Below are 21,485 nucleotides of genomic sequence, written 5' to 3'. Positions count from 1 at the left end.
GCCAGGAGTTTATTGAATTCCCAATATGTTCACACTGCTTTAAACCATCTAAAAGCACAACCAAATTCCAATGAAAAAACAATGTTTGATTTTTGGTTTAGTTGTCATCACTGAACTTTTAAACCAGCACAACAAAGTTAAAATGGGAATACAATGTCAGATAACACATGAAGTTGTCTAATAAATAATTTGTTTATCACTGTGCTTATTTTTTTTATAGCAAAACCAAATGACCTGGATTGGAGTTACATTTGGGCAGATTAATATAGCATTTGTATAATCTCCACTGACCTGCGATCTTCAACATGCACGCTTTCTAGGTTTACATAAGTGATTTATATTTACATTAACCTCAATGTAGCCATGGATGTTTCACTCATTTTAAGGTTGAATAAATACTGTTACATTAGTTTGTAAGATGGTGAATAGCCTGAAGTTAAGGCTGTCTTACAACAGAAATTTTGAATTGTGTTTGGTTTCCCACGCAACCAAATATCAACATTTTAAATGAAACGTTTCTACTGCTTGTATAGTTTAATCTGTGGCAGGGACTTAGTTTGGTTTTATTCCAGTTTGTCTATACATTTATAATTGATATGTTCTATTCACGTCTCCAAATCAAATGTTATTAGCTTACTTACAAGCCCTTAACGAACAATGCAGTTCAAGAAATAGAGCTAAGAAAATATTTACTAAATAAACTAAAGTAAAAAAAATCGAATAAAGTAACATAATAAAATAACAATACTGAGGCTATATACATGGGGCACTTGTACCGGGTCAATGTGTCTGAGCAGAATTACGGTCTTACCTCAATTAGCCATGAAAACCCTAGTTTTGATAGCGACTGTTTTCTTGAAGCTGTGCCGTGCCATTTTCACGCCATTTCACCCACGTTGGCCAGCCCTCTAGCAATTTGAGTTCTAGCCAATGAGTTTTAGCCCCTCGCATTTGTGTGACAGCTAGCAAGAGGCCTACCAGTGTCATCCAGTGAGGTTGCAGGGCGGGCCTAATGGCTCGGCAGAGAGGCAGAGGGAAAGCAATGACGTGGTGCACATATCGGCACATGCTGTGTGTGACATAGTCCATCATTTTCGGGGACGACTTTTGGCTTGTGAGTTATTTTCAGAATTACTGGCAAAACAGTATACAAGTACAAGACAACCTCTTAAGTTGAGATCTCTCAGCAATCAGTCTCATGATAGCACAATCCTAATAGTCGGGTGAGAAATCTGAACGCTAAGCAGGGCTGAGCTTGTTAACCCCTGGATGGGAGACCATAGGTACAGTATACATTCTCCAGTAGGAGGTGCTGCCCAGCCTGTTGTTTTTCTGATAGTGGATATAACGTTGAAGATCTGAAGTTGTTTTATATTTTAACATATTTTATATAAGCTCTGTCTGTTGAAAGTAGGTTACCATAATGACGTAATCCTGTTGAAATGTCACCCTCAAAACACCAATTGACCTTAATTACTTTTTTCAAATCCAATGTATTTTACGCACTAATTCCAAGTCACAATACGTTGACAAATTATGTTGAAACAAAGTTGTGGTTAGTGTTCTCATCTATGGTTGCTGGGTTGGAATTTTCCTAGTGCCCTCTTAGTGCCCTCAAGTACTACATGGCTTGTAGAAAACAACACAAAAATGGCATGGATGCATATGTGTGGCTGAAGCATAGGGAACTTTCCATTATACATTTTTTGGGGGATTCTGGCAAATAGTTAATTCGGTCTCAATTGCATCATGTCTTTTTCTGTGTTGTCTTTTACAATGTAGGCTCACAGTACGAAAAAAAAGATATACACTTTGAGAATCTCTCCCCTATAGCACAATGTCATCTGTATTACTGTGGCTACCTCCCTTATGAAAACCCATTTAGGCCAATGTTATTATTTAGGCACTATGCTCTTGATAAGGGAAGAACAGCAATGTTACAGATATGGCTGTAATGTTCGTATCTCTCCAGAATGGGTGGGATTCGAAATGGCTTATTGGTGATAAGGGACACAGTGATATTTTTAGCCTGATGAGAATATGTAATTATTTTGCGTGTGTATTATATATAGCTCTGCCCCACTGGCAGTGTATCGGTGCGGATGCCAACCTTCTTCAGTATCAGCCCTAGCTGCCAGGCACCTGTGCCCTGCCTGACTGTGGCAGTCAGCCCCCCGTCTGCGCACACATCCCCACACCTCCGCAGGGAGGGGGCCAACCTCAGAGAGATGGACACACAGAAAAAGAGAAACTGAGAAAACAACATTAGTCTAGAAATATAGAGAAAGGCAGAGCAAAAGAGCGATGGAGAGAGACTAAACATAGGAGAGCGACAAAATTATGGAGAGAGATTGGCTATACAGCGTTTGTAAACACAATTTAGTTGTATTTCCATATTTCTCATTCTTTGTTGCTATGGTCATGTGTACTGCCGTGTGAGGTATAGTGGTGGTCATTGAGTGATTGATTGATAGATTGTGACATAGGAGAAGAAGCTCTTGTTTTCTCTCTCCCTCCTTCATTCCCTCTGGTTCTTCACTCCAACCCAGCATACTGCTAAACCTCAGGTGGACTAAGCCTGGACAGACTAACGCACAGATAGACAAACTGTGTCCACCCTCACCCTCTTTAGGGCGTCTATTGCTCGTTCTGATATTTCTTAATTTTGACTTTTGTATTCTGTGTATTACTAGGTACTATTACTGCACTGTAGGAGATAGAAACACAATGTTGCTACACCTGCGATAACATCTGCAAATCTGTTTACGCGACCAATAAACTTTATTTGATTTTTAATACAAATGTTAAATAATGAGTAAACAACCTATAAATACCACAAGACAGACGAGCAGCCCTCAGGGCAGTGTTTCACATGATAATACGACCAGCACACGGTATTATGTTGTTGATTAGCAGCCCTCAGCCGTCGTCAGTAAGGCCAGTGTCACGGCGGTGGTATTTTCATAGCGAATGGGGGATGTTTTCCCTAGCTGTTTTGTCTCCCAGATTGGCTTGAAAAGAGCTGTTTTCTAAATGTATTCTCACAAGAGCACACACACACACACACACACACACACACACACACACACACACACACACACACACACACACACACGCGCTTAAACACAGCTGTCCTGTCCAGGTTAGCATTAGAGCTGTATCCTTTTGCCACACCTCCATAATATAATACTCACTACAAAATGGCTTCAACACATACAGAATCATTCGGAGATGGGTTTTGTGTGTGTGATGTTGCGTACACGGCCATCTTTTTTCTACAGAATAGTCTCATCTCCCCCTCTTTTTTTCCCCCTCTCCACACAAAACAACAAGGTACAGTGAGTTCACTGGTTAGAAATGGAGCAGGGGGATTGAGGTGAAGGAGTGTTTATCATTGTGGTCTACCTCTTCTCTCTCGGGTGTCCACTGTTAGACCAGCTGAAAAGGAGGAAGGTGAGCTCCAGATGTTCTCGTCTTCTGCTGGGGGGAGAGGAGAAAAGGGAGGGGGGCATGTTGAGGGAAGGAGGGAGGGAAAAGATTGAGAAATGTAATATGGTGGAGATAAGAGAAAAATACTGTATTATACACTGCTCAAAAAAATAAAGGGAACACTAAAATAACACATCCTAGATCTGAATGAATGAAATAATCTTATTAAATACTTTTTTGTTTACATAGTTGAATGTGCTGACAACAAAATCACACAAAAATAATCAATGGAAATCCAATTTATCAACCCATGGAGGTCTGGATTTGGAGTCACAGTCAAAATTAAAGTGGAAAACCACACTACAGGCTAATCCAACTTTGATGTAATGTCCTTAAAACAAGTCAAAATGAGGCTCAGTTGTGTGTGTGTGGCCTCCACGTGCCTGTATGACCTCCCTACAACGCCTGGGCATGCTCCTGATGAGGTGGCGGATGGTCTCCTGAGGGATCTCCTCCCAGACCTGGACTAAAGCATCCGCCAACTCCTGGACAGTCTGTGGTGCAACGTGGCGTTGGTGGATGGAGTGAGACATGATGTCCCAGATGTTCTCAATTGGATTCAGGTCTGGGGAATGGGCGGGCCAGTCCATAGCATCAATGCCTTCCTCTTGCAGGAACTGCTGACACACTCCAGCCACATGAGGTCTAGCATTGTCTTGCATTAGGAGGAACCCAGGGCCAACCGCACCAGCATATGGTTTCACAAGGGGTCTGAGGATCTCATCTCGGTACCTAATGGCAGTCAGGCTACCTCTGGCGAGCACATGGAGGGCTGTGCGGCCCCCCAAAGAAATGCCACCCCACACCATGACTGACCCACCGCCAAACCGGTCATGCTGGAGGATGTTGCAGGCAGCAGAACGTTCTCCACGGCGTCTCCAGACTCTGTCACGTCTGTCACATGTGCTCAGTGTGAACCTGCTTTCATCTGTGAAGAGCACAGGGCGCCAGTGGCGAATTTGCCAATCTTGGTGTTCTCTGGCAAATGCCAAACGTCCTGCACGGTGTTGGGCTGTAAGCACAACCCCCACCTGTGGACGTCGGGCCCTCATACCACCCTCATGGAGTCTGTTTCTGACCGTTTGAGCAGACACATGCACATTTGTGGCCTGCTGGAGGTCATTTTGCAGGGCTCTGGCAGTGCTCCTCCTGCTCCTCCTTGCACAAAGGCGGAGGTAGTGGTCCTGCTGCTAGGTTGTTGCCCTCCTACGGCCTCCTCCACGTCTCCTGATGTACTGGCCTGTCTCCTGGTAGCGCCTCCATGCTCTGGACACTACGCTGACAGACACAGCAAACCTTCTTGCCACAGCTCGCATTGATGTGCCATCCTGGATGAGCTGCACTACCTGAGCAACTTGCGTGGGTTGTAGACTCTGTCTCATGCTACCACCAGAGTGAAAGCACCGCCAGCATTCAAAAGTGACCAAAACATCAGCCAGGAAGCATAGGAACTGAGAAGTGGTCTGTGGGCACCACCTGCAGAACCACTCCTTTATTGGGGGTGTCTTGCTAATTGCCTATAATTTCCACCTGTTGTCTATTCCATTTGCACAACAGCATGTGAAATTTATTGTCAATCAGTGTTGCTTCCTAAGTGGACAGTTTGATTTCACAGAAGTGTGATTGACTTGGAGTTACATTGTGTTGTTTAAGTGTTCCCTTTATTTTTTTGAGCAGTATATTAGTATACAGAAGCTTAACTGTTGTCTTGGGAGTTTTTTTGGAGCTGTTTTATTTAATTGAAAGGACAACAAATGGTGTAATTGGTTATGTTAATGTCATTAGTTTCATTGCAATGGCGTTTTGATGAGGGCTACAGAGCACATCTATCAAAGCCCCTGTCTGATTTGTTCAGATAAAATTCTCTTTGCGTTGTCATGGATACCAAGAGAGGATGATCAACACGTGAATGTTTTGGAATTAGTTAGGTCGGGATCGTGGTAGTTTGGATCGTGGTACTTGGGATCGTGTGTTCTGGACTGTATGTGTAGCATCCAGTATTTTGAGTATGTACAGGTACATCAATCAACAATTAGAAACAATGTATATGACCCATTGAACACGACCCACGTTTCCATATTTTCGTGGGCAAAGAGTGTGTGACTGTTTCCTATCTGCAGTGTTTTCCCCCTATCTGCAGCCCCACACTGCTCTCTCCTAGCAGAAGCCAGCCAGCCTTGCGTCATCTGACTCTCTGGCCATTGTTTTCCTGTGAAAAGCCCAGCCAAGGGGGATCATGTGTCCCAGGGCCAGAAATAGCCCCCAGCCATGGAATAACCAACTAATGTCATTAGGAGGCTGAACAAACAGGTTATGAAGGCCCAAGGGAGCGAGAGAAAGGGAGCGAGAGAGGGGATGGAGGAAGAGTGAAAATTCAGTGGTCGCCTCTTTAAGGAGTTGACTGAGTTTTAGCATCGTTTAATCAGCCAACAAGTGGCCGCTTTGGAGGAGTGCAGTAACCGCCTCCCCTGGGGAGAGCGAGAGCGTGTTTGTCTAGACTTTGGTCTCTAGTGAAGAGAGAACTTTCACTGCAGCCTTGGAGCACATAATAGGATGGTTTGTGTGTGGGCAACTGAACATGCACAAGCGTGTGTGTGTGTTACGTCAATAATAATGACTGCAGGCACTGGCCGCACAGATTGTGTGTTTGTCTTACAGTATCTTCCTCTTTTGGACTTGGCGTGTGTGTGTGTGTGTGTGTGTGTGTGTGTGCGCCAATATCTTCCTCTTGTAGGTTTCACTGCCTGGTGTTTGTATAGAGATCCTATAAGGCTTGGCAAGTCAATGAGTATCTACACATTCTGTTTACTGCAGTATAATTGTGTCTGTGTCCTTTGGTGTTTAAGCATAGCACATAATTTAAGCATAATGCTTTTGTCATTATGCATATTAGTGCTCACATGTACCTGAAACAAGGAGATGCGTGTGATTGTGTGTGTTCATGCGATCCTACCTAACGTGTGCATAATTCGCATGTGTTTCTAATTGTATAATTCTAGGCTGCATCTCTACTCTCGTTGTTTGAGCACGAAAACACCTTTTTCTTTGCAGACGACAGTCAGTGTAGTCTTTGGTTTGGTCACAACTGGGGCTGTGCCATGACGGGTTAAATGGAGCCTGTGGGTGCATCCCTAATGGCACCTTATTCCCTATATAGTGCACTAGTTTTGACCATTGTCCCTGGTCAAATGCACTACATAGGGAATAAGGTGCCATTTGGAATACACACGTTTTTAAAATGTTATTTTAGGAACTCATTTCCCACCTAATGACACCCAGCACAGAAAGGAGGTCACAGAGAAAGGAGGTCACAGAGAAAGGAGAGGTAGCAGAGGATGATCTCCACTTTATCTCTACAATTATACCAAAGGCTGCCGTGTGTGTCTAGTCACCAAAGCCCACTCCACCTGGAGCTGGGTCAGGGCTGTGGATTATTCTTTCAGATTGCCTTTTGAAGTAGGTGTTGATCATTGAATGTGGTTGTGGTCAGTTTCCATCCATGAATATCAGTAGTACTATAAAATAATGTGGAACAAAACCACATGAGAAATATAAATAAGAGTAAGTAAGCTACCTAGATACAGGGTCAGTTCAGGTTCAATACCATATTTACAAATAGCCAATTGATTCCCCCTGAAAATGGTATGCTTGCATCTGTGTTTGTGTCATACTGTGCGTGGGTGTACTTTGTATTTGTGTGTGTACATGTACATACCTACTGTATATGTGTAATATGGAGAATTAATGGTTCAGCGTTCTGTCTCCAGCGACGTTTCAGCATGGTCTCCAGCTCTTCCTTACAGCAGCCCAAGACTTCATTGAATTAGGGTAGCTTTGGCAACTCTGCAAGGAAAGAGGTTTTTGAGAGTTTATTTGAAGTTTAAAAATAGGGCGCAATTAACATGGGTATTTGTGCCGCTCAGAAATAGCTGGGTTGTTATTCATTCATGGATGCATTTATTTGGAGGATGTTTGTCTGCAATACACAGTAAATATAACTCCAAGAAAGCTACAATGGAGTGGAGAGCGTTAAACGGCCATTTAGAATGTCGTCCAGTCCTATCTTGAACATCCATACAGATGTACCTTCTACTAACAGGTACAGTGCACAGAGTGTCTGGAGCCTGCTACTGGGAGGTGGAGTGGGGAAGGGCTTATATACTGTAGCAGTCTCTTATGAAGGGCTCAGCAGGAAAGACTTTGATAAGAGTTTGTTTGGACATGATGCTCAACCCTGGTCTTTAATCTGCTCTGACTCTAGTTGCTCTTTCTACCACAATGATACAAACTAGAGGTCTATCTGAGACCCGACCCGGGTCCTGAGCGGGTCCGGGTCCAAAATACAAACTTTTCCCTCTTGGTCGGGTCCACATTTACGTAAGTATTTAGAGCCTTTACTCAGTACATTGTTGAAGCACCTTTGGCAACGATTACAGCCTCAAGTCTTATGACGCTTCAAGCTTGGCACACCTGTATCTGGGGAGTTTCTCCCATTCTTCTCTGCAGATCCTCTCAAGCTCTGTCAGGTTGGATGGGGAGCGTCGCTGCACAGCTATTTTCAGGTCTCTCCAGTAATGTTCAAGTCTGGCTTCTGGCAGGGTCGTTGTCCTGTTGTGAGGTGAACATTTGCTCCAGTCTGAGGTCCCTGAGCGCTCTGGAGCAGGTTTTCATCAAAGATCTCTCTGTACTTTGCTCCGTTCATCTTTGCCTCGATCCTGACTAGTCTCCCAATCCCTGCCGCTGAAGAACATCCCCACAGCATGATGCTCTCTCCAACGTGCTTCACCGTAGGTATGGTGCCAGGCTTCCTCCAGACATGACGCTTGGCATTCAGGCCAAAGAGTTCAATCTTGGTTTCATCAGACCAGAGAATGTTGTTTCTGATGGTCTGACAGTTCTTTAGGTGTCTTTTGGCAAATTCCAAGCAGGCTGTCATGTGCCTTTTACTGAGGAGTGGCTTCCGTCTAGCCACTCTACAATAAAGGCTTGAATGGTGGAGTGCTCCATTCATGGTTGTCCTTCCGTAAGGTTCTCCAATCTCCACAGAGGAACTCTGGAGCTCTGTCAGAGTGAAAATGTTTTTTGCTCTGACATGCACTGTCAACTGTGGGACATTATATAGACAGATCCCACAGTTGACAGATCATGTCCAATCAATTGAATTTACCACATGACAGGTGGACTCAAGTTGTAGAAACATCTCAAGGATGATCAATGGAAACAGGATGCTCCTGAGCTCAATTTCGAGTCTCATAGCGAAGGGTCTAAATACTTAATTAAATAAGGTGTGTTTTTTATTTATTAAAACTGTTTTTTCTTTGTCATAATGGGGTATTGTGTGGGGATTGATTCTGTACCTTTTTTTCTGCACTTTTAGAATAAGGCTGTAACGTAACAAAATGCAGAAAAGGTCAAGGGGTCTGAATACTTTTCGAAGGCACTGTATGTCCTTGAATCGATTATTTTAAAATCACACACAGAAGAAGTTTATAAGGGATAATTGAGATGAGAATGGCAGCCTGCAGTACCCCGGTCAGCCTTCAACTTGAGTTACTCAATGAGAGGGGGTAGCACTGAGTTGGCTGGACTTCCTGGAGAAGCTCAAACTGCGCATGTTAGGTCCCGATTGGTCGCCATCTTTACCAACTTCTTCATTGCGCTATTTAGTCTTGACATAGGAATGAATGGTCACAGTCATTGACTTGGACCACAAGGCAGGAGCTCCTTCGAAAGGTCGCTTGATCAAATCCCAGAGCTGATAAGGTAAAAATCTGTCGTTCTGCACCTGAGCAAGGCAGTTAACCCACTGTTCCTTGGGTGCCGATGACGTGGATGTCGATTAAGGCAACCCCCACACCTCTCTGAATCAGAGTTAACAGGGTAAAATGCAGAAGACACATTTCAGTTGAAGGCATTCAGTTGTACAACTGACTAGGTATCCCCCTTTCCTTCTACAGCGTCTCTGACACAATGACCCTCCTGTACAGAGTCCAGACCACGTTCCTTCAGGTCCTCTTTGCTGCTGTTGGATTTTAACGTGGCCTATTAGATTCTTCTAAGATACTGACATTGATACGGATATGAATATTCATGTTTTTTTCAGACGCTTCAAATAATTGCATCTAGTGATTTTTTTTGAAAATATTTTCTTAGTTTATTAACTGCTATTATGGCTTTTCTTACTGTAGGTAAATAATTGTGTGCTTTTGAAAATAATATTGCCCATGTCTGTCTGATTTTATGATTTTTCATGTGTTAGTGCTGTAATAATAAGAAAACTACTTCAGCACAGCAGGGTCTCCCTCGGACTTCCTTGTCGAACGTGCTTTGAAACCTTCACTGTGTGTGTCTGTACTGGAGGTAATGTTGTGACGATATCATCATTTTGACTTCGATAACATCATGATACTTGATACCAAAATGATACCACAAAAAAAAAGTGTATTAGTTTAGTGGCAGAATGGCACTTGATCCAGACAGATAAACTTAGCTACTGCTCTGTTTAAAAGAAAATGACATATCATTTTTGAAGACAGCCATGTATACAGATGACAATCCATTTAGGACTTATTTTATTGGCAACTGCTAGGATTACATTTTATTTTACTGATCAAAGAAATTTGCATAGAAGAAGCAATCTCTTATTTTACAAAAGTGTGCACTGTCTCTTTAAAAATGTAATGATGTCATTCTTGTGGCTGTGGAATCAGACTTTGTGGCTACGGAGAAATGGACACAACCCATGTCCTCTGGTATAAACACAACTGTAGAAATGTCAGGTGCCTGGGGGGGTGCACTTTATCTGGTGCCCCGTACCACCAGTCTGGCCACATTCCTATCCTGCTCTAGCACCATGCATCACTCTGAGGAGTCGGCGCCAAGTGCACTCCACTTGGAATGGGCCTGCAAAATCACCCAAAATTCCTGGCCATGACAATAGGACAAAAGTCACTGAGGGACTGATTTTAAAAACGGAATGCCATCGTCTGAATATCAGCAGAATATGGGGGATGTCACGTGTTGCCGTCTGGTTTGTCACTTAAGTCACAACATCTCTTTAGCCACTGCCCAGAGTACCAAGAATTGAAGAATGGAAACCGTCTCTCTCTCAATGCTGTTCAAGACGGTTGCTTGTGAGGTCTGTAGATGCACTATGTTTTCTCCCCACGACACACTTAATAACAGGCCTTCAGCACGATCACACACAGCGCCACACATGCATAATTCATGAACAAGATTAATCTGTCTCTACTCTGGCAAGGCTTAAAAGGCACCCCACCCCACCTTTCCTTCCCACTCTCCCCTCTTTCCCCTTCTCTCACCCACTTCTCCCCCTCACCTTTTATTTGTTTGGTCCTCTGTGTAAGGTTGGACTGTGTGATCATGCTAATGTAACTTTGTCAATTTTAATTATGGGTTGCTTTGAGTGTTAGATTTTACCCAGGGAAGAAATAGGCCCAGTAATATTCCTTCTGTCAGTCACCTGGCTCTACTCTTCTCTCGGTCTCTCTCTCTCTCTCTCTCTCTCTCTCTCTCTCTCTCTCTCTCTCTATAAACAGTGGGAGCCTCGCTCCAGGTCTCCTCCACAGATGTTTGGCCAGAGGTAAGAGCTAGGGTTGGGCGATATCTCATCCCAAGATTAACGGTATTACCGGCTTAGTACACAAGTGGGCCCTAAAAGTGCAAAAAAGCCCATTGGGCGTCTATTACCAGAATGCTAACAAACTTAGCACAAGTACTAGAGAATTTCCATAGAAGCTGCTAGCAAATTATGATAATGAGCGCAAACAAAAAGACAAGCAATCCAGCTCATTAAGTTATACATTACCAGTCAAACGTTAGAACATCTACTTATTCCAGTGTTTTTATTTTATTTTTACTATTTTCTACATTGTAGAATAATAGGGAAGACATCAAAACTATGAAATAACACATTTGGAATCATGTAGTAATCAAAAAAGTTTTAAACAAATCAAAATATATTTGTTATTCATCATAGTAACCACACTTTGCCTTGATGACAGCTTTGCACACCCTTGGCATTCTCTCAACCAGCTTCATGAGGTAGTCAACTGGAATGCATTTCAATGAACAGGTGGGCCTTGTTAATTTTGTGGAATTTATTTTGTTAATGCGTTTGAGCCAATCAGTTGTGTTGTGACATGGTAGAGGTGGTATACAGAAGATAGCCCTATTTGATAAAATACCAAGTCCATGTTATGGCAAGAACAGCTCCAATAAGCAAAGAGAAATGACAGTCCATTGTTACTTTAAGACATGAAGCTCAGTCAATCCAGAACATTTCAAGAACTCTTCAAGTGCAGTCGCAAAAACCCATCAAGCGCTATGAAGAAACTGGCTCTCCATGAGGACCGCCACAGGAAAGGAAGACCCTTAGTTAACTATGCTGCAGAGGATAAGTTCATTAGAGCACCTCGGATTGCAGACCATATAAATGGTTCACAGAGTTCAAGTAACAGACACATCTCAACATCAACTGTTCAGAGGAGACTGTGTGACTTAGGCCTTCATGGTAGAATTGCTTCAAAGAAACCACTACTAAAGGACACCAATAAGAAGAGGAGACTGGCTTGGTCCAAGAAACACGATCAATGGACAATAGAAATGTGTCCTTAGGTCTGACGAGTCCAAGTTTGAGGTTTTTGGTTCCAACCGCCGTGTCTTTGTGAGACGCGGAGTAGGTGAACGGATGATCTCTGCATGTGTGGTTCCCACCATGAAGCATGGAGGAGGAGGTGTGATGGTGTGGGGGTGCTTTGCTGGTGACACTGTCTGTGATTTATTTAGGCGAACTTAACCGTTATGGCTACCACAGCAATCTGCAGCGATACGCCATCCCATCTGGTTTGCACTTAGTCCCACTATCATTTTGTTTTTCAACAGGACAATGACCCAACACACCTCCAGGCTGTGTAAAGGCTATTTGACCAAATAGAGTGATGGAGTGCTGCATCAGATGACCTGGCATCCACAATCACCCAACCTCAACCCAATTAAGATGAGTTGGAAAAGCAGCCAACAAGTCCTCAGCATATGTGAGAACTCTTTCAAGACTGTTGGAACAGCATTCCTCATGAAGCTGGTTGAGAGAATGCCAAGAGTGTGCAAAGCTGTCATCAAGGCAAAGGGTGGCTATTTTGAAGAATCTCAAATATAAAATATATTTTGATATGTCTAACACTTTTGGTTACTACATGATTCAATATGTGTTATTTCATAGTTTTGATGTCTTCAGTATTTCTCTACAATGTAGAAAATAGTCAAAATAAAGAAAAACCCTTCAATGAGTATGTATGTCCAAACTTTTGACTGGTACTGTACATTTGGTTGAATTTAATGTTAAATATATATTTTTTAATTGGGTTAAGTTTAGTGAAAAAAACAATTCCCTTGCGTTGATGGGCTTTTTTTCAAGTCCAATCCCTTTTTCTGGTTCATTCAGCGTCATCACATTTAATGTTTTTGGTTAAATGACGTGGAAAGTTTTTGCCCAGTGTGATATCAGCGTTGCCAGCCTTTGTAGTGGGGAAAGAAAATGGGACACCTTCGTTTCACACCTTTTTTGAGAGACAACCCCTAAAGGGACAGTTGATGAACTGAGGGGATGGGAGTAAATAAGTGAGAATTGGAGAACATAGACACTTGATATTAACGTTCTAACTCCTGGCTGTGCCACACATTGTGATGGTAATGCATTTGACTGTACCTCATGACTTCCATGGCTGTTTCCAATCCAACCACTCCTTTCAGATTCTGACCCAGGAGAACTTTCCCTGGAGACGTGCCAAGGTTTAGTCCCCAGACAGAGATGCTCTCTGACACCATGCTGCCTGTTCATCTGAGGCGCTGCTCTCCAGCATGGTGCACTACACCGCCTTTGCTCGCTCTCAATCGGGGGGGTGGTTGTGATGAGCACTTTGGCATCCCCCTGCGATCTGGGTCATGCCACAGCAGGGTGGTCTGCTGGTGACAGGGCTGTTCCACTCAGCCGGGTGTGAGGATGGGTGAAGACATGCCCATCTGTCTGCCTCAGTCATACTCTCGTCCTCGACCAGGCTACAAGAGACTCCCGGCAATGTTCTATTCGATACAACAGTACTGAGAACTTTCTGAAAAGTTCTAGAAGCATGCTTTGTGTGTTAAGTGGAACATATGTTGGGCGGGGGATACCTAACTGCACCCATCAGTATTGTGCCAGGCCATTTCGTTCCAAAGCGTTCACCAATGGGCAGGACAAGTTAGTCACACTTGCTCATTGCAACTTGTCTGATAACTGGATGCACATATTTCTTAATACTCAGCTGGCTACCCAGGAACTTTTGGATCAACTTTTGCTGTGTCTAATGTGCAGTGCACCCACGTCAGCCCAGAGTAGGGGGATCTGTCTCCATAAGCACAATGCAGCTAGCTGTCTGGCTTACTGTGGCTATCTCTGAGTCTCTCGACAGGATGCTAGCATCACTTGTCAGCCGGGATCTCGCTCCACACTGATTGGACTGGCTGTCAGGTTGGGCTTAATGGGCTCTGACTGCTTCCTCTCCTGTCTGCGTCTGTCTACACGCAGCCCCAGTTCTGAGGTTTAGAGAAGCATCACTGCACCCCAGCAGGGGCGTCTGAAACCTTCATTACATAAACCTGGTTTAAGGGTCTGATCGACCAAGGCTTTGATGGTCCCGTGTGGCCAGATGTAAGCTTGTTCATGGTCAAGTAAATAATCCCCGAATTATTCTGAGGAGTACCTATTCAACAGTTTGACAACAGCCGTTGGACTTTTTTGTTTGATACCAGCACTAGAACACCTGATTCACCTAGTCAACCAATCATCAAGCCTTTGCTTAGCGGAAACACACGTGCTGGAATAGAACAATCGTGCAATAACTGCAACAGTTTTCCAGAGAAATGGATTGGGCAACACTGCTTTAGACCAGACGATAGCATAGCAACACAGATCCACAACCAGCCTGTGTGGAACCTTCCAGCAGGGCTTTAAGTGATCCACCGGTGTGCCACAGAGGTGAGCACACCTCAGATCAATGGGCTTGAAGGTCATCGGTTTTGTCTTTCTGTTCTGACAGGGTCCAGCAGTAGCTTGTTGACTTGGCCTTGGCCAACACAAACAGCTGGGCTTGATCCGTCAACCCGTATAGAAAACTCCAAGTCAGACTAGCTTCGAATTAGGTTTAGTAATTACGGCAGTAAAATGAATGACAGTGAGAGGACAGACGGCATCGCATATTGACCCCCCCCCCCCCCCGCTCTGATTCTTCTTCGCTTGTTTGCCTGAGGCAGGCTTCCTTCACAGATGTTTGTGACTAAATGACCATTTGGATTCCCCCTGCTCCCTCTGCTTATTTATGGAGCCTATTTGTCAGGAACCATGGGCTTTACGACACCGCGCCACAGATGAGATCCATTTTCTTTCACACAGAAAGAGAGAGAAGGACAAATTGAGTAAAAGAGCGATGGCTAGACAGTGGGGCAGAGCAAGATCCGATCCATTGCACTATTAACTAGTGACTGTGCCTGGATTGCAGCTTAGATGACTGTTCTTTCCAGACACACAACCCAGCCCTCCTCAGGGCAGCATTTGACTCGTATTTATTTAATGCAGTGTAATGGTGTTTGAGTTGAGTATAATTTCCAGCCTTTATCTGGTGTATAACACCTTTTTCAAGCATTATTAGTATCAGCATCTCCAGTTACTGGTGCTGACCTCAGTATACCCGGCTGTGTAGTGCCCAATTCCCCGGTGCATCTTGCCCGAGGTGTGAGCGGCATTCGAGGTTTGCACCTGAGTGACTTAGTTACCACCAGCTCTGGTTGCAGAGTGAGCTTGTTAGGGAATGAGGCGATGGGTGTGGGAGTGTTAGCTTGACTTGGCAAAATCAGCACTTTATTTTGGGGTGCTAAATGGGTTACCTGCCTGTGTTGCTCGCGGGGAAGAGTAATGCCTTGTCTGCCAACAGGCCCCCAAGCTGCAATTAGAATAACTCTCTCCTTTTTGTTTCTCTTTCTGTTTTTCTTTCACTGATTTCCCCCCCCCCCCACACACACTCCCTTTTATCTCCAGACAGTCACTCCAAAGAGAGCCGGGGGACTAGCAAGACTGCATTACACACACACTACACTATACTCTGACCTTATCCTGCTTCAGTTGTTTTATTGAATCCCTACATATGTATTATATTATGTATCATAACATGCTGTGGTTCATGGGGATTCTGACCTGGTGGGACAATGTTTCCATCACATGTTATGATGAGGGAGTGGAAGGGTGTGTGTGTGGAGAGAGAGAGATTCTTGAATGGTTTCTTTATGATAAGATTGTATTGGAGAGGATGGTCTTTGAGACCCTGGTAAATCTAGATCACCCCATGCCCACATAATGTTCCTACTGTCACCATCCAGTACAGTAATACAGCATGCTTAATGATGATAGTGGGTCTGGAGTAGGGTTGTGGCGGTCACCAAATTCCGTCAGCCTGTGATTATCAAGCAAATAACTGTCGGTCTCACGGTAATTGACTGTTAATTAACATAAACACATGTAGCATCTCCTGTCTTCCACACAAGCCACTGGTGCAGACCTTTTGGAACATCTACATTTTAAAACGTCTACTAAATCCATGTCATATAGCCTACACCTTCACAATAAATCCCATTATTTATTTTAGACCAGTCTAAAGAAGCATGATATGAAGAAAATGTAGTCTATTTCAGAAGAACAGAATAGAATACTCTGTTGTTGTCTTGATCTGGCTATGTCAAATGGCTGTAGGCTACACTAGTTCATTTAGCAGACAAGATTTGCTTAGAATTCCGTGGTATTATTTTATAGTATGAAGAATACAATTGAACTAAGCTGAATAAAATAGAAAGGATATTTTCTCCAAACGATTTGAGGGAGTGCGCACATACGGCTATTCTGTGTTGAGAACTAGGTATTCCTTTATGCTTAATTTAGAGATATTAATATTAATATATATTAATGACTTTAGTTCTACTAACGTTGCGCTATATGTTTTGATGTTTAATACATTGTAAGGCTGCATGATGAGATTCTAATGATGATTTGAAAAAAGTAGCTTGAAAGTCATGATCTTTGCTTTGTTTTTTTGCGCAGGCTGTACACAATACATCAGTCTCTCATTCACAATTTGACAAGCACTTGATGATGCATAGAATTTCACGGCGGCATCCCCTTTGTGTGGCCGTAGTGCACCCTAAAAAAATCAATGCCTTTTGCGGCCAGTGGCCGTTGTGCCCTTCTCCCTGAGTTCTGTGCGCTCGATCACGTGATTGGGTCTTTCTCACAGGCTTCAAGTGAAGACAGACGCATCGGGGACCCAACTGCATGCGTCCTTATCCAATTCCAAGTTGCATATTGGAAGAACTGTCCACAGTTACTTTTCGTCAGCCAACCGACGAGTTGACAAACACTGTTTTAGAACTGTTACTCAAGAATAAGTCACTAATACTCATTTACCACAAACTTCAATAAAATGTCAGGGCATGAGACCAGACGTCATGATTTTATATCTTCAAAACATATACACACACACACCACATGGTTAAACATCTGCATTGGAAAACTTGTGTAGGCCTAATGAACAGCAAAAGCACTAGCCTATGTCATTCTACTGTCCCCCATAGTACAAATGTTAACCTATTCTGTGCGAGAAATACATATTCCTAACATAGTCTTGGACAGTTGAGGGATGCAATGTAGCTGACACAACAGATCTGAACGTTTCGTTTAAAATGTTGATAAACTATTAGGCTATTTCTTAACATTATAAGCACAGCAATGCGCACATGGTAGAAAGCTATAAGTGCAAATATTCAATTAGTGGAAAACACCATTATCAAAAGTTACCGCAAATGCAATTATGCACGTACTGCTTTTATTATAAAGGTGGGTTTTAATGGTGTAAATTGTCTTCCCCAAACGTGAAACTCCCACGCTGCTTATGTATGCCAGTTAGGCTCTACACCCCTTGTAAAGCGATTAATGTGCTTCATTTTAAGAAGTTATTTGGTGACTTTAATTGTGATACAAACCTTATTAAAACATATAGGCCTATGGGCTACATGAGGTGTGCGACTATGATTCGAAAAAGTCGCAAAAAAAGGCTTTGTTTCTTATGCTGGGCATCATTCATAATATACATTTGAAGTCAGAAGTTTACATACACCTTAGCGAAATACATTTAAACTCGGTTTTTCACAATTCCTGACATTTAATCCTAGTAAAAATTCCCTGTCTTAGGTCAGCTAGGATCACCACTTCATTTTAAGAATGTGAAATGTCAGAGTAATAGTATTGAGAATGATTTATTTCAGCTTTTATTTCTTTCATCACATTCCCAGTGGGTCAGAAGTTTACATACACTCAATTAGTATTTGGTTGCATTAAGTAAAGGCTAATATTGTCACCCATCAGACTATTCTTGATTTAATCTTGTCTTTACATATAATAAATAAAATATGTGTGAGATTTGTTTTGATTTAGAATGGACTATTATTGTGCACCTGGCAGCGGAAAAAAATTATGTAATCTATGCACTTAAATAAAGATTGGAGGACGCTTTTCACGTGGTTCATTTCATGCCAGCCAGGTAGGCTATTGTCCTGTTGTAAATATAAGCAATGTGCTTAATATTAGGAAAGTTGAGAAATAAATATAGTAGGCCTAGCCTATAGAAAGCTGATGGGATCCTCCTCTTTTTAGTAGAGCCCATCACTTTGTTTTCTCGCGCTATTGCATAGCCTATAGTAATGTGTGTTTTCATTAGACTTTCTATTTCATTTGTATTGATATCAGAGTGATTAGCGGGACAATAGAGGGCTGAGTACCAGAGTCATGAAGGAAGTCAAATTCCATGTGACTGTTTTGTCACAGTGATTAGGCTTCTCCAAGCTCAGATGCTGCTGCTGGTCATTAGTAGCCTACCAAACTTGCTAACTGCCGTGACCGCTGCTGTGGCGGTAATACAGTCACCGCAACAGCCCTAGTCTGTTCCACCACACAAGAAAAATAGCCCCCTCTTTTGAAATGATAAAGAATACACACGCATGCCCACATTTCACATATATGGTGGGTTCCAAAATTGACACCCTTGCTAAAGATGAGCAATAATGACTGTATAAAATACAACATTCAAATACTGGGCTGTATTGTATGCTCAATAAAATGGGGAAATTATTTTATTGCTCAAATAAAGAGATTTTGTTGAACAACAATTCTTCTCAATAAGGTAGTGGTCAAAATTATTGACACCTTTTTAAAGATTCTTATAAATATAGTAGTCAAAACTTGAATGCGCTGTCCGATATTACTTTTACAGTAATGTGGATGCTACCATTATTGCACATAATCCTGAATGAATAATGATGAGTGAGAAGGTAAGTGTCAAATATCATACCTCCCCTGTTATTAGTAATGTCTTGGGTTATTACCTTTTGACCCACTGTCATTTTCTCACTCATCATTATTCATGATTAATTCAGGATTATCCGTAATCATGGTAGCATCCACATTCATGTAGATTGTGTTTAGAAACATTCTTATTTATAATATAAGTGACTCCCAAAAATACAATACATTATTTAACATTCATTTCTATTCGGCACAAAATAATCTAAAACACAGCCAAAACGAACTGCAAATGCGTCCAGCAAGTTTGTATAGTTACAAGCTTGATGGTAGTCATTGCGTGCTAGGAATATGGGACCAAATACTAAACATTTATCTATTTATAATAATCTTTAGGGCTGTCAATTTTTACCCCTACCTTTTTGAGAGAAAAAAATATTACTTGTTAAACAAAATCTTTCTTTGAGCAATTGTGTTAGTGTAGAATAATATAATTTCCCCCATTTTATTGAGTGTACAATATAGCTCAGTATTTAAATGGGTTTATTTTATGCAGTCATTATTGCTCATCTTTATCAAGGGTGGCAATAATGTCGACTCCACTGTACATACGCAGACAAACACACATTGCCAATGTCATTGACCATTGCACACGCACCCAAATCCTTGCTCATACATTCTGCCTCTCCCTTTCATCTCTGTTCCTTTCTTTGAGTGCAGTGTGACAACAAGCTAGTGGCACGGAGCAGAGACGCCAAGGACATTGTATCAGAGAACTGGCTCATCTGAAGAAGTAGAGAGGAGACCTAGCCTTATTTACTGGCTTTAGGTGACTAATGGCGCCTTAAATTAGTAGTGACGTGCCGTTAATTTAATCAAACTGTTTACAACTGTCCCTGTCAACGAGATTCCTACAGACCCAGATTGATGTTGCCATGGTACTGCGCTTTGTTTAATTATTAGACTGGTTAGAGTGGTGTGGAAGGGGGGGATTGTTCAGAGAGTATGTGTGTACATGTTCATGCTGGTATCTATGGTATTGTTATACTCTATTATCTTCATACTCTCAAGAAATGCCAAGACACATTGCACTAAGAAACATCCATGGCTTTTGCTCTAGTAACGGACGAATATAAAACGGTTAGTTCCAACCCACCCATAATGCGTCGTGTGTCATACCACCTCCTCGTTTCCAATCTCGTTAAGCATTACAGGTTGTCATGTGCCAAGCTGGCAGCAGCAGCCACAGTCAAACCCTTCAACGGTCTGTTGTTTGCTGCCTTAAATGAATCCGTTGCTCCCTAAGCTGTTCTTAGGCTATTGGCTACTAGCTACGCACATTCAATTAGTATTAGCCGGATAGAATCATAACAAAACAAGGCCTATGTCATAGTAGTGTGTTCTAACCCAGTCCTCTATGAGACGGACACTGCTGTTGCACATATGTTATTTCAGTATGATATTTGAGCAACACATTACTTAAAATCTGACGGTACCGTATAATGCTTTATATACATGTATGAGCTGTTATATGTTTTAGAATACAGCTTTATACGGCTGTATAAAGCCCCCCACCTTTCTCTTCAGTACAGCTTCAATTCATCAGGGCATGGACTCTACAAGGTGTTGAAAGTATTCCACAGGGATGCTGGCCCATGTTGACTCCAATGCTTCCCAAAGTTGTGTCAAGTTGGCTGGATATCTTTTGGGTGGGGGACCATCCTTGAAACACACTGGAAACTGTTGAGCTTGAAAAGGCCAGCAGCGTTGCAGTTCTTGACACAAACCGGTGCGCCTGGCACCTACTACCATACCCCGTTCAAAGGCATTTACCCTCTGAATGGCATATACAGTGAGGGGGGGAAAGTATTTGATCCCCTGCTGATTTTGTATGTTTGCCCACTGACAAAGAAATGATCAGTCTATAATTTTAATGGTAGATGTATTTAAACAGTGAGAGACAGAATAACAACAAAAAAATCCAGAAAACAGCATGTCAAAAATGTTATAAATTGATTTGCATTTTAATGAGGGAAATAAGTATTTGACCCACTCTCAATCAGAAAGATTTCTGGCTCCCAGGTGTCTTTTATACAGGTAACGAGCTGAGATTAGGAGCACACTCTAAAAGGGAGTGCTCCTAATCTCAGTTTGTTACCTGTATAAAAGACACCTGCCCACAGAAGCAATCAATCAATCAGATTCCAAACTCTCCACCATGGCCAAGACCAAAGAGCTCTCCAAGGATGTCAGGGACAAGATTGTAGACCTACACAAGGCTGGAATGGGCTACAAGACCATCGCCAAACAGCTTGGTGAGAAGGTGACAACAGTTGGTGCGATTATCTCCAAATGGAAGAAATACAAAAGAACTGTCAATCTTCCTCGGCTTGGGGCTCCATGCAAGATCTCACCTCGTGGAGTTGCAATGATCATGAGAACGGTGAGGAATCAGCCCAGAACTACACGGGAGGATCTTGTCAATGATTTCAAGGCAGCTGGGACCATAGTCACCAAGAAAACAATTGGTAACACACTACGTCGTGAAGGACTGAAATCTTGCAGCGCCCGCAAGGTCCCCCTGCTCAAGAAAGCACAT

General features: G+C 42.6%; 1 protein-coding gene and 1 long non-coding RNA gene across 5 annotated transcripts in view; one reads left to right on the top strand and one right to left on the bottom strand.

The window, feature by feature from the left end:
- LOC106574055 (rab GTPase-activating protein 1-like) overlaps positions 1-21,485 on the top strand; it is a 157,792-nt gene that overhangs the window by 69,316 nt on the left and 66,991 nt on the right. Inside the window, exon 1 of one of the 4 annotated variants that reach the window (XM_045697321.1) lies at positions 11,074-11,092. The exons of the other annotated variants lie outside the window; for them this stretch is intronic. The gene's annotated coding sequence lies outside the window, so the exon portion shown is untranslated. Of the gene's footprint in view, positions 1-11,073; positions 11,093-21,485 lie in introns of those variants that run through there. 4 annotated transcript variants of the gene reach the window in all.
- LOC123727842 (uncharacterized) lies at positions 3,406-20,129 on the bottom strand. The gene is made up of 3 exons (XR_006759772.1): positions 20,043-20,129; positions 7,205-7,332; positions 3,406-3,480 (listed from the first exon to the last, which is right to left on the bottom strand). It is a non-coding gene; the product is annotated as an uncharacterized lncRNA (long non-coding RNA).

Source organism: Salmo salar, chromosome ssa16 (genome assembly GCF_905237065.1).
Source record: "Salmo salar chromosome ssa16, Ssal_v3.1, whole genome shotgun sequence".
In the NCBI taxonomy this organism is placed as follows: domain Eukaryota; kingdom Metazoa; phylum Chordata; class Actinopteri; order Salmoniformes; family Salmonidae; genus Salmo; species Salmo salar.
This window is presented reverse-complemented; position numbering and strand designations above follow the sequence as displayed.